The 17,686-nt window shown below is 39.8% G+C and overlaps 1 protein-coding gene across 4 annotated transcripts in view; it reads left to right on the plus strand.

Moving 5' to 3' along the window:
- Positions 1-3,343: 3,343 nt before the first annotated feature.
- LOC135539561 (cadherin-22-like) overlaps positions 3,344-17,686 on the plus strand; it is a 334,240-nt gene continuing 319,897 nt past the window's right edge. For all 4 annotated transcript variants that reach the window (XM_064965503.1, XM_064965502.1, XM_064965504.1 and 1 more), the window contains exon 1: positions 3,344-3,465. The gene's annotated coding sequence lies outside the window, so the exon portion shown is untranslated. The remainder of the gene's footprint in view (positions 3,466-17,686) is intronic.

The following is a 17,686-nucleotide window of genomic DNA, read 5'->3' on the forward strand; positions in this document are numbered from 1 at the left end:
ATCATGGGAAAATCAAAAGGAATCAGTCAAGACCTCAGAAAAAAATTGTGAACCTACACAAGTCTGGTTCATCCTTGGGAGCAATTTACAAATGCCTGAAGTTACCACGTTCATCTGTACAAACAATAGTGTGCAAGTATAAACACCATGGGACCACACAGCCATCATACCGCTCAGGAAGGAGGAGCGTTCTGTCGCCTAGAGATGAATGTACTTTGGTGTGAAAAGTGTAAATCAATCCCAGAACAACAGCAAAGGACCTTGTGAAAATGCTGGAGGAAACCGGTACAAAAGTATCTATATCCACAGTAAAACAAGTCCTATATTGACATATCCTGAAATTCCGCTCAGCAAGGAAGAAGCCCCTGCTCCAAAACTGCCATAATAATGCCCGACATCGGTTTGCAACTGCACATGGGGATTAAGATAGTACTTTTGGGAGAAATGTCCTCTGGTCTGATGAAACAAAAATAGAACTGTTTGGCCATAATAACCATTGTTATGTTTGGAGGAAAAGGGGGATGCTTGCAAGCCGAAGAGCACCATCCCAACCTGTGAAGCACAGGGGTGGCAGCATAATTTTGTGGGGGTGCTTTGCTGCAGGAGGGACTGGTGCACTTCACAAAATAGATGGCATAATGAGGAGGAAAATTAAATGGATATATTGAAGCAACATCTCAAGACATCAGTCAGGAAGTTAAAGCTTGGTTGCAAATGGGTCTTCCAAATGGACAATGACCCCAAGCATACTTCCAAAGTTGTGGTAAAATGGCTTAAGGACAGCGAAGTCAAGGTATTGGAGTGGCCATCACAAAGTCCTGACCTCAATCCCATTTGTGGGCAGAACTGAAAAAGCATGTGCGTGCAAGGAGGCCTACAACCCTGACTCAGTTACAGGAGGAATGGGCCAAAATTCACCCAACTTATTGTGGGAAGCTTGTGGAAGACTACCCGAAACGTTTGACCCAAGTTAAACAATTTAAAGACTATGCTACCAAATACTAATTGAGTGTATGTTAACTTCTGAACCACTGGGAATGTGATGAAATAAATAAACGCTGAAATAAATCACCCTCTACTATTATTCTAACATTTCACATTCTTAAAATAAAGAGGTGACCCTAACTGACCTAAGAGAGGGAATTTTTACTCGGATTAAATGTCAGGAATTGTGAAAAACTGAGTTTAAATGCATTTGGCTAAGGTGTATGTAAACTTCCGACTTCAACTGTACATCAAAGGAAGGGGCAAAAAAGAACATAATAATTTCAATCTGAGTGGTATCAACAGAAAGTCTGGCTCTGTGGCTGCGCTGCTGGAAGCCAACTCTCCTGCTCTCCCTGCCTGCTGTTCTCCACCAGCGACAGCGTGTGGACAAGAGCTGGTTACTGCGACTTGAGCAAATTGCCTATTGCACTCAACAAGTGTTAGAAATCGTTGTCTCACATCCAAAGCCAGATGGCTCTTACAGATAGATCTGCCATTGAACATCAGTATGTAAGTACAATGCAACGGTAAAAGAGAATAATGACATTTTCCCCAAAAAACATGCTCATTTATGCTACCTAGGTAAACAGAAGTTGGCATTTCGTGGCAACGATGAGTGAATGTGAAACTATTACATGCATTTGCTGAAAAAAATGAACAGTTACCAAGCCATTTAGAGACCGCGTCTTTGCTTTTTGCCCATGGCCTATGATGGCATTTTCAATGAAACTTACACGCTATTCCGTGACCTGCAGAACAAGGTGATGGATATGGACTTCTGTCATACCGGTATCAGTGACACAAAGAAAGCACTGGAACAGCAGTGACTAGACTGATAGTTTATATGAGAAAATCAAGCAGAAATACAATGAACTGGGCCTGGCAGAAATCGAAACTGGTAAACAGCCGATCGGGGGGGATGGGGGCTCAATAGAAACATCCGGGGGATGGGGGCTCAATAGAAAGTGCCTACCTGGCCTCAGACTGGACCGCTCGTCACTGCACTCTTTCAACACCTCACTGAGAATAATCAAGACATTTTCTTAGTCAGCGTTTCTAATAACCAGAATATTTAAAGATCTAGTAACAGCAAGAGAGGTGGCACTAGTAGTACGGTAAAGAAAGGTAATTTTACTTTTGGATCACAGGAAATCTTAGTCATCTACAGATCATTGACATGTGTTTCATTTCTTTGAAAAACAAAATATGTTGAAAATGTTGTTGAAATAAACTGGGATTTTGTAAATACATCCTTTATTAAAATGTATATATTTTTTATTTGCTCATCTTTTCTTACTTTTTTAACTCTGCGTTATTGGGAAAGGGCTTGCACTGTAAATAAGCATTTCACGGTAGTCTACACTTGTTCTATTAGTTGCATGTGACAAATACAATTTGATTTGATGATTTGATTGGCTCTTATTTTGTTGTAAGATAGTATTCTTGCAAGGGTCTCTCCATTGTCTCTGCTGCTTTTACAGTTGTCCTTTGTGTGACTATCTATATCAGGAATAATGTTTGAGTTGCTCCTTACTGCATCCCTCTTTGCAGATGTACCTTTAGCATGTGTGACCGTGCTGAGCTAAAGCCTTAGAACAGGAATCTAAGTCTTTAGGTCACTGGCAATGTAACTCATCATGTAATTTCATGCACCAGACACTTCCTCCCAAAAATGGCTTTTGTTAATTTCATAGTAAGGTCAGGAGATAGTCCCAAAACCAATAGAAATTTGGGAGAAAGTCCAGATAGTCATTGGCTCAATCTCCCATCAATCATCTCTGACAAAAACTTCCCATATTGTTAACAGTAACTATGTTTATGTTTCTCCTGTATGGGTTTAAAATGTAGCTAGCTGCTTGAGTCCATACTGTCATGTATTATATAAATTCGTTTCCCCCATTAGTGCAACACACATTTACCACCGATTTGAACTTGTATAGCCAGCAGGGCTGTCGCTTACACTGAAAGATAACTTCTAGATAGCTAACTATCATTTGGCCTCTCCAATTTGGGCATGTTTTTCTAGGACACCACACGTGTCTGGTTCCGAGCCATGCCTCTCAGTTGTGTGATTCCCTAAGATCAAATAATGACAAATACTTTACTTTTTTGTCTTTAGTGTTCTAGGTTTATATGCACCATGGGCAATCAAAGCCTACTCATCATAAATAAATCGTTATTTATGCGACAAGGCTTATTCTCACCATTTCTCTTTTAACACTCTCTCCCCCTCTCTCACTTTAATTTTCAAGTTCTCTCCATCGCCGCAAGAGGCTTTTTTTCTGTTCTCTCGAAAAGGGCACTTAGATACCAACGTGGTGGAAGAGCAGAGAGCGCTTCAGACTGTCCGCGCTGCTCCTGCGAGGACTGCTCCTCATAGGGGATCATATATTTTCGAAAAACACAAGTCGGATAAAAAGGAACAGTCTCTCCCAACTTGCTACCCGAGTCTGCTTCGACATTTTCCCACGTAAAAAGGTAGGAACATAATGTTTGGTCTACTTTTCCATTTATTTTGGACATTTATAACCGTCTGCAAGAGCAACTTCAGTACGAGCTCTTTTCCGTAGTCAAGGGAAAAGAGGCGAACTAAAATTCTAAATTGGAGAGTTTCCTATGTCGACCGACCAGAGTTAACCGACCTGGAAAGTTATCATGTATATCTTCTAATTAGTTATGCGCTATTAACGATTCAATTAAATCAAAGGCTGAACTTGTTGCTATTTGCTACACTGATGAAGGCGGATAGATATCTCAAGTGAAATATTGACCGTGCATAATGTTCGGTCTACATTATCTGAATCATCGGTTTTACAGTGAACTTGTTCGCTGCTAGTTTAAAACATAATTATATCTGAAGATATTCCCAAATATGTATATGTTTAAATAAAAAAGCGTAATGTGTTGCGCAATATGTATAGGCTATTTGTTCTCGAGCTCAATGATTGCGCATGGATTTCGGGGAATAAAAGTAAAATAAAAAATAGTTCAAATGCCACTTTACTTTGGGAAATGAGCTAGGGCATTGCGACAAAATCACTATTGCATAGTAGTCCTACGGTAGCCTATGCGATTACATTATTGTATAGATTGATAGCCTATCGACTTCAAACCCAATAAGGATATGCACTGCAGATTTTTATTTGCGCTAGGTAAAGGGAGAGAACGAAATTATACACACTTTATGGAGCGACTGTTAGTTCACAGCATATGTGTTATTGTCTAGAAATTATTTTGTATTGGAATTGTTTGTTGGCGATTTTTCTCACATCCTGAAAACGAGTGGAGTTGACACTTGATTCGCGGACTCCTGTGTGCATGGAAATTGGACGTGTGCATTAGGCTACCGGTTGCATGGCTACCCGTCAAAGCAGCATATTCACAATTTATTATTATTATTATTATTATTATTAGTAGTAGTAGCTGTAGTAGTAGTGGTAGTAGTATGAGTATACCTCCAGTTATAATGTGATTGAATATTTGATATATAAAACAATACATCTCGGTTATTTGCTATCTGCGTTTCTTTGTTTGAAATTTCACCCAAAACTGGGACCATTTGTATGAGTTATACAATATTTTATAGTTTACCATGTTACTCTTCTATAGCATACATCAGATGATGTTTTATATAGACCTACTCAGTCATAAATTACGAGTTTTATATACAATTTTGTATTTTCTATTGCCAAGTGCATCCAACATATGCTGGATAACTCTGGGTAGTTAGAAATCAATCAAGAAAGCATTGATTGAATCCTGAATCCTTTCATAATCTGTAGGCCTACACCATAATTCCATTGTTCCATGAATGTGCTTACATATCCTTCAGAAAAGTACTGTGTTGCAAGGAGATTTATTGTGTCAACCATTTTAGAGCTGGTCATTCAGACTCATAATGTTTAAGACCTACTTTGCAATGTTTTGCATTTTCCTTGGGGTAAATGTTGATTTGTCTCGAAATGTGTATCAACTAGTTTTCACAGACTCTTATTTCTGATGCAAGTCAAGTATTGGCTGCTTGGTGTGTGCAGCCCAATTATTTATTATCTTGCATTGTTCTTGACCTTTCATTGACCAAAACCTTTATTTTACAGCTTACCATTGATCGTGAATAGGCCCCTATGCCCTTACTCTCCCAATGAAATACAGCCTGCTTCCAATAAGAGGGACCAATGTAGAGGTATTAGAGTCTGATTTGTGATGGGAAGGGAGGGGGGTTTATGTACGTTTAAAATCGGGCTATTAGTTTCTGACCTTGCTGGAGGTGTCTGAGTTGAATCCTTGAGAGCTTTTGGGGGCTGCTAGTTTTCACTTTTAGGCTACCACTCAGCCAGAACTTTCTCTCACCATCCAATCAATGGCTGTATTAATACAATTAGATGTTGATCCACAACAATAATCAGCAGACTCTCAAATGACATAGGGATCGACCTTGAACCCATATTGACCTAGGTGGTGAATCGGTTTTAGCAGGGGCGAAACTTTGGTTTTAGAAGTGAGAGGGACATATATACAGTGCCTTCGGAAAGTATTCAGACCCCTTGACTTTTTCGCTATTTTGTTACATTACAGCCTTAATTTTTTTTTCATAGCAAAGCAAACAATTTTTTTAATGTTGCTTACTGTATTAAAAATTAAAAACAGAAATACATTATTTACGTAAGTATTCAGACCATTTGCTATGAGACTCGAAATGAGCTCAGGTGCATCCCGTTTCCATTGATCATCCTTTAGATGTATCTACAACTTGATTGGAGTCCACCTGTGTACAATTCAATTGATTGGACATGATTTGGAAAGGCACACACCTGTCTATATAAGGTCCCACAGTTGACAGTGCATATCAGAGCAACAACCAAGCCATGAGGTCTAAGTAGTTGTCCACAGAGCGCCGAGAAAGGACTGTGTCGATGCACAGAAGGGTACCAAAATACTTCTGCATTGAAGGTCCCCAAGAACACAGTGGCCTTCATCATTCTTAAATGGAAGAAGTTTGGAACCACCAAGACTTTTCCTAAAGCTGGCTGCCCGGCTAAACTGAGCAATCGTGGGAGAATAGCCTTGGTCAGGGAGGTGACCAAGAACCCGATGGTCACTCTGACAGAGCTCCAGAGTTCCTCTGTGGAGATGGGAGATCCTTTCAGAAGGTCAACCATCTCTGCAACACTCCACCAATCAGGCCTTTATGATAAAGTGACCAGACAGAAGCCACTCCTCAGTAAAATACACATGACAGCCCACTTGGAGTTTGCCAAAAGGCACCTAAAGACTCTCAGACCATGAGAAACAAGATTCTCTGGTCTGACGAAACCAAGATTGAACTCTTTGGCCTGTATGCCAAGCATCACGTCTGGAGGATACCTGGCAACATCACTATGGTGAAGCATGGTGGTGGCAGCCTCATGCTGTGTGGATGATTTTCAATGGCTGGGACTACGGGACTAGTCAGGATCGAGGCAAAGATGAAGAGAGCAAAGTAAAGAGAGATCCTTGATGAAAATCTGCTCCAGATCGCTCAGTACCTCCGACTGGGGCGAAGGTTCACCTTCCAACAGGACAACGAGCACACAGCCAAGACAAAGTAAGGGACAAATCTCTGAATGTCCTTGAGTGGCCTAGCCAGAGCCTAGACTTGAACCCGATCTAACATCTCTGGAGAGACCTGAAAATAGCTGTGCAGCAACGCTCCCCATCCAACCTAACAGAGCTTAAGGTGTTCTGCAGAGAAGAATGGGAGAAACTCCCCGAATACAGTTGTGCCAAGCTTGGCGTCATACCCAACAAGACTCGAAGCTGTAATCGCTGCCAAAGGCACTTCAACAAAGTACTGAGTAAAGGGTTTGAATACTTATGTAAATGTTATGTTTTTTTAAATCGCAAAAATGTCTAAAAAACAGTTTTTGCTTTGCCATTATGGGATATTGTGTGTAGGGGAAAAAACAATTTAAGCAGTTTTATAATTTATAAGGCTACAACGTAACAAATTTTGGATCAAGTCAATGGGTCTGAATACTATATATATTTTTAATCCATTCGGATAAACACTCCAAACTAGAGGTCGACCGATTCTGATTTTTCAACACCGATACGATTAATCAGCCGATTTTTACATTACATTTGTAATAATGACAATAACAACGATACTGCATGAACACTTTAATTTTAACTTAATATAATAGAAAAATAAAAATCTATTTAGTCTCAAATAAATAATGAAACCTGTTCAATTTGGTTTAAATAATGCAAAAACAGTGATAGAGAAAGTAAAAGTGCAATATGTGCCATGTAAGAAAGCTAACGTTTAAGTTCCTTGCTCAGAACATGAGAACATATGAAAGCTGGTGGTTCCTTTTAACATGAGTCTTCAATATTCCCAGTTAGGAAAAGTTAGGTTGTAGTTATTATAGGAACTATAGGACTATTTCTCTCTATACCATTTGTATTTCACATACATTTGACTATTGAATGTTCTTATAGGCACTATAGTATTGCCAGCCTAATCTCGGGAGTTGATAGGCTTGATGTCATAAACAACGCTGTGCTTCAAGCATTGCGAAGAGCTGCTGGCACACACTGGAAAGTGCTGTTTGAATGAATGCTTACGAGTCTGCTGCTCTCTACCACCGCTCAGTCAGACTGCTCTATCAAATCATAGACTTAATTATAATATTATAAACACACAGAAATACGGGCCTTAGGTTAATATGGTCAAATCCGGAAACAATCATTTAGAAAACGTAACGTATTACGTATTTTATAGAACGGGTGGCATCCATAACTCTAAATATTGCTGTTTCATTGCAGAACCTTCAATGTTATGTCATAATTCTGTACAATTCTGGCAAGTTAATTATGGTCTTTGTTCGGAATAAATGGTCTTCACACAGTTCGCAACGAGCCATTTTCCCTCGTTAATATGGCCTGCTAACATTCATTTATTTTAACTAAATATGCAGGTTTAAAAAATACACTTGTGATTTGCTTTTAAGATAGGCATTGATGCTTATGGTTAGGTACATTGGTGCAACGACAGTGCTTTTTTGAGAATGTGCTTTTTAAATCATCACCCGTTTGGCAAAGTAGGCTGTGATTCGATGATAAATTAACAGGCACCTCATTGATTATTTGCAATGCAGGACAAACTAGTTAAACTAGTAATATCATCAACCATGTGTAGTTAACTGGTGATTATGTCAAGATTGATTGTTTTTTATAAGATACGTTTAATGCTCGATAGCACCTTACCGTTGCTCCTTGCTGCACTTGTGTAACAGGTGGTCAGCCTGCCACGCAGTCTCCTTGTGGAGTGCAATGTAATCGGCGTCCAAAAATGTTGATTGCCGATTGATATGAAAACTTGAAATCGTCCCTAATTAATTGGCTATGCCAATTAAATCGGTCAACTTCTACACCAAACAGCCTACCCGACCGCTCGGAGGAGTCCACATTGTCCTAAAGCACATTGTTTCCTCGATTTGTCACATTCCAATGATAAAGCTGGGGGGACAAAATATAATTTCAGAATGTTTGGGGTTGGAGGGGGGGGCATGTGAATGTTGCGTGCCTGGGTTTTAGTAACTATAGGTAACACTTTACGACGAGGGTGCACGCAGGGGTGTTTTTTTTAGAATTGCTCTATATTAAGAGGACATGGATATTGCTTCACTGTGTATGCATGTAGGGTACGGAAATGGTCTTTTCACTTCAATACATGTTTACCGCATGCTAATAACACATGTTTACTTCATGGTAAACAATACATGTTTATCCCAAATCTGTGTTGCAAAGTTTACCTAAGGCTGTGTCTGCTTATTCAAAGCTATTAGTATTCTAAGCACATAGTTTGCCAAGATTCTTAATTGATAGAATCACATACCGATAACTTGGGAAGTAGGAAGAATCAGTGGCGATTTTAGCATGTAAATCGTGGTGTGGGCAAACTCCCCCCAAAATATTTTGATGAATGCCAGCATAGCCACTAAAGAGCACAACACAACACTAAGCAATATATTATTTGCACTGTAATGGTGACAAACGGTGCCCACAAACTGTTTGGGCTTGTATAAATTATTTTTAGCACCATGGAGTGAATCTGTACCACTGCTACACCTGGTTACCAGCGGAGCCTTTTCTGGCCTGCATAATTCAGCCTCATTAACTGCCTTTAAAAAAAACAAGTCAGCTGATATGGCTTACTTGCTTAAACAAATGGGGTTTCTACTGACAGTTGAGATGTACAAAAACTATGTCATAAGGGGACGACGAACGGATAAGAGTCAATACGTAATTCTGATTAAGACATTAATGAGTGAGCTAGGACGGACGTAGTCAATATAACTATTTGTTCAGCAATTTAGAACATGCCGTTCTTACAGTATTCGCCATGTACCCAAAGTCTGAACCGTCGGATAAATAAAGGGGGCTTATAAGCAGACAATGAAAGCTCTTACAATATTCAATGATTACATTTCTCTTAAACAGGTGTCATGACGTTGGCCTGTTGGGGGAGGTTTATGACCCCCATAAATACCTTTCCCTTTTTCTCACTCTCTATTCTAGAGAGGGACTCTGGAAAGCCTTTGGTAACATCAAAAGATGGGAAACGGAACCATATTTTGGTAATCCAACCAGTTGAAAATATCCGTTGGTACTTAATGAATATGATGCCAGATACGTTGTTGTCTGAGACATTATAACTGATGATAGGACGACATAAACGGTATCTTGGAAAGTCTACACATTCTAGTTATCAGATTCACATGGAATTGTTGTGCAATTTAAATGTTTAAATGTAATTTTAGCTTCTAAATGAGAGAATTGGTTTTCATGAGTGAACTATGCTCAACTCAGTGGCCCCGCCCATGTGAACAGACATTGGTTGTATACTATGAAACACGGCCTCTATCCCAACCCTATATAAGCAATCCCCTTTATGAAAATGTAACTTTCTGTTCCAAGGATGTGAGGACTTGCGGTCCCTGCGTTAAAAGGACAAGATCACCAACAGAACTAAGCTAACCTCAGCTGAGCTCCCAAGTTTACAGCTGCCACCCGCAGCTGTAAACGTGGGCTTGTAGACGACGGACAGAGTATCCATTCTACCACGCTCCAGATCACCACTAGACATTCTTCAGAGGACAAGAGATCCATACTTGACAACCCAGCCTTCTATCTACGACCAATCTATCAAAGGGCAGCTCAGAGTAAATATTTATTGCATTTTCCTTTTTCAAATGGGTGGTTATTTAGAATGCATAAGATACTGTATTTACGATAGCATAGCTTGTCATTTGTTACTCTGTCTTCCCGCTCTTTCACTAAAACCCAACCCCCTTTCTTTGTGTAACCAGCCGTTATATCTGTTCCATCCGCTAAGGACGTTTTCCTTCATGACAATTAGTATTCAATGTATGATCCGTTCTGTGTAGATGTAATTCTGTGTGATTATTTAGGTATTTAGTAAATAAGCAATTAAACCAAAATTTGTATTGCTGATTCAACTTGTTAGCCAGAGTTCGTGAAGATAACCAAGATTTTACAACTTTCAACTTTTAAATATTGACTGCTATTGAGGTAAAATATTACCAGGTCTTTAACCTGTTGCGTCGCGCAATCCCGGATCCGGGATTCTATTTATAGCCTCAAGCTCATTAGCATAACGCAACATTAACTATTCATGAAAATCGCAAATGAAATGAAATAAATATATTTGCTCTCAAGCTTAGACTTTTGTTAACAACACTGTCATCTCAGATTTTCAAAATATGCTTTTCAACCATAGCTAAACAAGCATTTGTGTAAGAGTATTGACTGCTAACATAGCTATAAGCCTAGAATTCAGCCAGCAACATTTTCACAAAAACAAGAAAAGCATTCAAATAAAATCATTTACCTTTGAAGAACTTCAGATGTTTTCAATGAGGAGACTCAGTTAGATAGCAAATGTTCAGTTTTTCAAAAAAATATTATTTGTGTAGGACAAATCGCTCCGTTTTGTTCACGTTTGGCTATGAAAAAAACCTGTATCCAGTTATAGCCTCAAGCTCATTAGCATAACGTAACGTTAACGATTTCTGAAAATCGCAAATAAAATGAAAATAATGCGCCTGCTCTCAAGCTTAGCCTTTTCTTAATAACACTGTCATCTCAGATTTTCAAAATATGCTTTTGAACCATAGCAAATCACTAATTTGTGTAAGAGTATGCTAAGCTAGCTTAGCATTTTGAGTAGCATTTAGCACGCAACATTTTCACAAAAACCAGATAACCAAATAAATAAAATCATTTACCTTTGATGAGCTTCGGATGTTTTCAATGAGGAGACTCTCAGTTACATAGCAAATGTTCAGTTTTTCCTGAAAGAATCTTTGTGTAGGAGAAATCGCTCCGTTTTGTACATCACATTTGGCTACCGAAACGAACCAAAAATTCAGTCACCAACAACGTCAAACTTTTTCCGAATTAACTCCATAATATCGACCGAAACATGGCAAACGTTGTTTGGAATCACTTCTCAAGGTGTTTTTTCACATATCTCTTCATTGATATATCGTTCGTGGAAGCCTGCTTTCTTCTCTGAATTCCATGGAAAAATACTTGCAGCTGAGGTTTGCGCACCAATTTCGGCGCAGGACACTGGGCGGACACCTGGTAAATGTGGTCTCTTATGGTCAATCTTCCAATGATATGCCTACAAATACGTCACAATGCTGCAGACACCTTGGGGAAACGACAGAAAGGGCAGGCTCATTCCTCTCGCATTCACAGCCATATAAGGAGACAATGGAAAACGGAGCCTCAAAAATCCTGCTGATCTCCTGGATGCCGTTTCATCTTGGTTTTGCCTGTAGCTCACGTTCTAGGGCACGCACAGAGAATATCTTTGCAGTTCTGGAAACTTCAGAGTGTTTTCTTTCCAAAGCTATCAATTATATGCATAGTCGAGCATCTTTTTGTGACAAAATATTGCGCTTAAAACGGGCACGTCTTTTTATCCAAAAATGATATTGCGCCCCTAGAGTTTCAAGAGATTAAGAGTTATTCGGAAGATAACAGCTCTAAAAACATTATTTTGAGGTGCCCCGACTTTCTAGTTAATTACATTTACATGATTAGCTTAACCTCTTTGAACTCTAGGGGCAGTATTTCATTTTTGGATAAAAAAACGTTCCCGTTTTAAACAAGATATTTTGTCATGAAAAGGTGCTCAACTATGCATATAATTGACAGCTTTGGAAAGAAAACACTCTGACGTTTCCAAAACTGCAAAGATATTATCTGTGAGTGCCACAGAACTGATGCTACAGGCGAAACCAAGATGAAACTTAAAACAGGAAATGAGCAAAATATTTGAATGCGCAAGGAGAGAGCCCACAATTTCTGCCGTTTCCCCAAGGTGTCTGCAGCATTGTGACATATTTGTAGGCATATCATTGGAAGATTGACCATAAGAGACCACATTTACCAGGTGTCCGCCCGGTGTCCTGCGTCGAAATTGGTGCGTAAACCTCAGCTGCAAGTATTTTTCCATTTAATTCAGAGAAGAATGCAGACTTCCACGAACGATATATCAATGAAGAGATATGTGAAAAACACCTTGAGGATTGATTCTAAACAACGTTTGCCATGTTTCAGTCGATATTATGGAGTTAATTTGGAAAAAAGTTTGGCGTTTTGGTAGCCAAAAGTGATGTACAAAACGGAGCATTTTTCTCCTACACAAAGAATCTTTCAGGAAAAACTGAACATTTGCTATCTAACTGAGAGTCTCCTCATTGAAAACATCCGAAGTTCTTCAAAGGTAAATGATTTTATTTGAATGCTTTTCTGGTTTTTGTGAAAATGTTGCCCGCTAAATGCTACGCTAAATGCTACGCTAAATGCTATGCTAAATGCTACGCTAGCTATCAATACTCTTACACAAATGCTTGTTTTGCTATGGTTGAAAAGCATATTTTGAAAATCTGATATGACAGTGTTGTTAAGAAAAGGCTAAGCTTGAGAGATAGCATATTTATTTCATTTCATTTACGATTTTCATAAATAGTTAACGTTACGTTATGCTAATGAGCTTGAGGCTATAACTGGATACAGGTTTTTTTCATAGCCAAACGTGAACAAAACGGAGCGATTTGTCCTACACAAATAATATTTTTTGAAAAACTGAACATTTGCTATCTAACTGAGAGTCTCCTCATTGAAAACATCTGAAGTTCTTCAAAGGTAAATGATTTTATTTGAATGCTTTTCTTGTTTTTGTGAAAATGTTGCTGGCTGAATTCTAGGCTTATAGCTATGCTAGCTATCAATACTCTTACACAAATGCTTGTTTAGCTATGGTTGAAAAGCATATTTTGAAAATCTGAGATGACAGTGTTGTTAACAAAAGTCTAAGCTTGAGAGCAAATATATTTATTTCATTTCATTTGCGATTTTCATGAATAGTTAACGTTGCGTTATGCTAATGAGCTTGAGGCTATAAATAGGATCCCGGATCCGGGATTGCTCGACGCAAGAAGTTAATCAGGTAATAATAATTACAGAGAAATGATTTTATAGAATAGCATGTCATATCACTTAATGCGGCATAGTCAAAGACACGACACAGGCTATAGGCTACATGTGCACCACCAAGTCAGAACAGTAGGCTAAATTATGTAGAGGAAAGGGGCCAAATTATTAGGGTGAGGCACATGGGCTACTAACAGCGTACTAAACAACATACACTTAGTATTACTTTCTTAGCAACAGTATACATATCTCTTTATTCCAACTTGTGTCATGTTTATGGCCGGTGAGCAATAATTTGCCTTCGTAAAACAAGGATTGAAAAGTATTTGCCAGTATATTGTCGACTAGATTCATGATAACTGTTAGCTTGCTAGCTACGTTTTTGAAAGTATGATGTTGACATAATCAGTCCAATCAAAGATAAGGTAGATATAATGAGATTTGAATGTGTTTTATCTGTGGCCAATGACCTTGAGCCTTCTTGGATGGGCACTTCTAATGTAACTCTATGGCAGCACCCAAGGGGCTCTACCCATAGATTTTTGAGCTCTATCCGTAGATTTTGCGGTGATGTAGTGTCCCTATTAGTGACAGAACACTAAGCCAATTACAGAATATGACCAACCCCTGCGCTCCGTATTTTGCGCTGGCTGCCCCATCACCAAAGAAAGCCCTGAGCTAGGCTGAAACACCTGCATTTTGGAACTGCCTTACTCAATTAAGCAAAAAAGAGACCATGTTTGTATCAGGCTTTATTAACAAACATTTTTTTTACACTGTTTGCAAACTGATATGTGACATGTGTTAATGCCAAAATAACATGCAAAACAGGCAACAAGCTAAACAGGTGGGTCTCAAAACAGATGGGGCTCTCACCTGCCCTGAATGACGGGTTGCCACTGGGAAGAATGTATACAGCTCACTTGTCATGGTATTATCTAGATATTAAATTAGATTCTTTCCAATAACAGTAGTGACTGTACGAGGATAAATCAGGTGACATCATAATGTGGTGTATAATGCGACACAGTATTTGCGAGCAATGGGCTCCCAAGTCGAGACAAATTGATGTTGTCTATTACATCTGACACTGTCATATTCTATTATAGCGTAGGACTGCTGTAAGTAGTATGTACATTTCAAGGGTCAAATGAAACCCTTATTGATTTATTCTTATTTATGTACCTCCCCTGAATGCATATCTGGCTTCTCTGGGGGCAGCCTCCTTGCCGATCCTAGACACCCACCCAACCCTGGGATAAATTGTTGCGATGAAGCAGTCCACCGTTGTGGGACATTGATTACCATTTACCAATCATGGGTATAAACCTCAGCCAGTGGAGGAGGGAGGTGGGGGAGATGAAAGGAAGGAAAGGGGGGGGGGACTGATTGATGTAGCCGCTGGGGTTGTAAAGATGACAGACGGGTTACAAACGAGAGAGGATTAATGACTGGAGTGGAGACTATTAGGTTATTTAGTTGTTCTGGGCTCCGTGCATCGGTTAGTTCATCTTCAGTACTCCACACTGCTCCACACCTGCTCCAGTGTCTCTGGCCCGGGACCAGTGGGTGATTGGCTCGTATACTTCACGCTCTCTGGGTTATAACCTTACGCCTCAAGCACACTGATAGTGCCATTGCATTTTGGTACACCGGAAGTATATTCATTTCCAATGGAATGCTGTGTTTTGTCTTGCAGCATTGCGTTGCAAAAGCAGTTGCAGTGCGTTATCGAACGTATGAGTAAAACTGTAGGCATTGACAGACATGGTAGCAGAAAGTGAATGTTGAACTTTTGTTACACACACATCCAGGTGATGCCATTATGCTCAATAACACTATCGGTGTGATCGAGGCGTTAGGAACCAGGCTCATCTGCCAGGACGTTATGGTGGCTTTCACTTCCGGGTTGTTTAAAGGAATCGTGACACAGATGGGGTGTGACTAAAGGAGCACAGCTGACATGCCATCCCCCTGACATTTACTGTAACCTTAATCTTTTAACAAAACCCCTGTAGTCCCCCAGTTCCCTAGGCACTTGTTGCTCTAGAAGGATTGGATAGGCAGAACAATATACCTATCACAGGTAAAGGTGGAGCTGCAGTATTACCAGCTTGCTCGTATCTATCCAATACGTTCAAAGATTTTCTATCATTTGTGGGTGATTCCTCAAATGTGCATGTTTTGAAATCAACATTTTGACGTCCATATTGTTGTCTATGCTATTAACATATAACCAAATCAAACACATAATGGTCATATTACATTTACATTGCTAGCCCCCGTCGTTTAGTAAGATGTGCTGAATTTTCATGGTCAGAAACATAATTGTAAATGAAAGAATGTAATGGCGCAAACTGGCAACTTTGCATCTTTGTAATAGCAGCACTTAGGCCATTTTGCCAAGACCCACCTGAATCTCTCTGAAGTGCTTGTAAGTGCTAGAATGATGCTGAAAGCATCAACAAAATAACATGATTTTGCCATTGTGTTTATTCTGATCGTTTCAATAGGATGTCGTGCGAATTTTCTATGATTATCACCAAGCTGGGTGTTTCCAGAGCAATTTAGCTTTTGTGGAGGACATTTGGCATTTGTCAGAGAAAGCAGCAGATTGAAAATTGACGCTTTGCTTGTCTCACTTTGCTAGTATTTTCATCTGCAACAGTTTATGATAAAGAAGGCTTAGGACAGAAGTGTTCCGGTGTCTAAGTGTCATAAAAAGTGGTTATTTGGCAAATAGCTGTTTTAAAATGTGGTATCTGTTTGATATGATTCTAATTTCAGGGTAAGTTAATAAATCAAAGGCCTGTTAGCTTTACTTAGGAAAGCAATTGCAAATTGCAATGATAAGTTTGCATTCCAATTTCAGGATTCAGGCACATGAAAATCAAGTACCATAGTTTCAGAAGATCGAAAAGCCTCATAAGCCCCCCTGGTACAAAACTGCATAAAGTTTCACATTTTAAGTTTCTGAATTATGCATTGGTGGCACATTCTGGGATGGTCATAAATTCCATTTCAACATTAGTGGTCTGTTCATAGGACCCCCAGGTATGCACAGACTCACTCATTCACACATTCTGAGGTTGTCATACAGTCCATTCAGCCTGGGGTTTGCCTGGAATCAGATAGTGGATAGATAAAGTAGAAGGCTTGCTGTTAGGCTGAGACCTTGGGCCTAATGCTAGCCCAGTGCTGTGCCACTGGAGCGAGAGTCACGCCTGCTTTGGCCTCTGGTTGCCTATGTAGACTGTCTGGGTAGCTGCTGGTCAAATCGCATCCATCTCCAACTCAAGTCCTCTCTGGCCTGACCACTGAAGCACTGTTTGCGCCGCAAATACAGCAGGAAGTCTCTCTTTAGAATGACCAATTTTACGAGTTTTCATCGCAGACTAGGGAGACAACGACTATGATGCATGGTGTGTTTTGAAGATGATGGAGATAGAAACTTCTCGGGAGATGTGTTTGGAGCGTCTTGGCCTAGAACGCTACGAACCAGAACCTAGCTCTCATGGTGTTTTTTTGTTGTCTGACTTGGCTTGGAACCTTTCTCCTGTAAGACAATGCATTTCTCTTTCTATGTCTGTGCTATTATTTGCCTAGCTGATCGTTGCTGCTTGCTCTAAGGGCATGATACATGATCAATGGCTCTCATCACAGATTACAGACAAGAATCAATCAATGCCGTACTAACAGACTTGATCACACCACCTAAAGTTGCCAAGTCCCCCACTCAGACGGGTAATGGATAGTATAGAATTATTACTCATTCCTGAGGGATTTCTTGAAGTACTACACAATTGATTGCACAGTACAATGTTGCTATTTATAAAAGGCAATGTTGAAGTCCGGTGAGGTTGACCAGCTCGGCAGATAGTGATGTTTCAGCTTTCAGGCTAGAAATAGTCTCTCTCGTACAGCTTTAATGTATATCAGATCTTTATACAGCCCCCGTGGTCCTCATACCTCTATCTCTCTCACTCTCTTTGTCTCTCTCGTTCCTTCTATCACTTTCCCTTTCCCCTGTCTCCCTCTCTTTCTGTCTCTGAAAGAGAGTTCTTTTTGTCTCCTGTAACAACGGGCAACATTTGCCCTGCCCAGGGTCTGCCCAGCTCCGACCATCGTTTTTCTACCTAATGACCGTTAAGGTGTCATATTGAGTCATGGTCATGACATATGGAGG

The sequence above is a fragment of the Oncorhynchus masou genome, chromosome 5, assembly GCF_036934945.1.
Source record: "Oncorhynchus masou masou isolate Uvic2021 chromosome 5, UVic_Omas_1.1, whole genome shotgun sequence".
Taxonomy (NCBI): domain Eukaryota; kingdom Metazoa; phylum Chordata; class Actinopteri; order Salmoniformes; family Salmonidae; genus Oncorhynchus; species Oncorhynchus masou.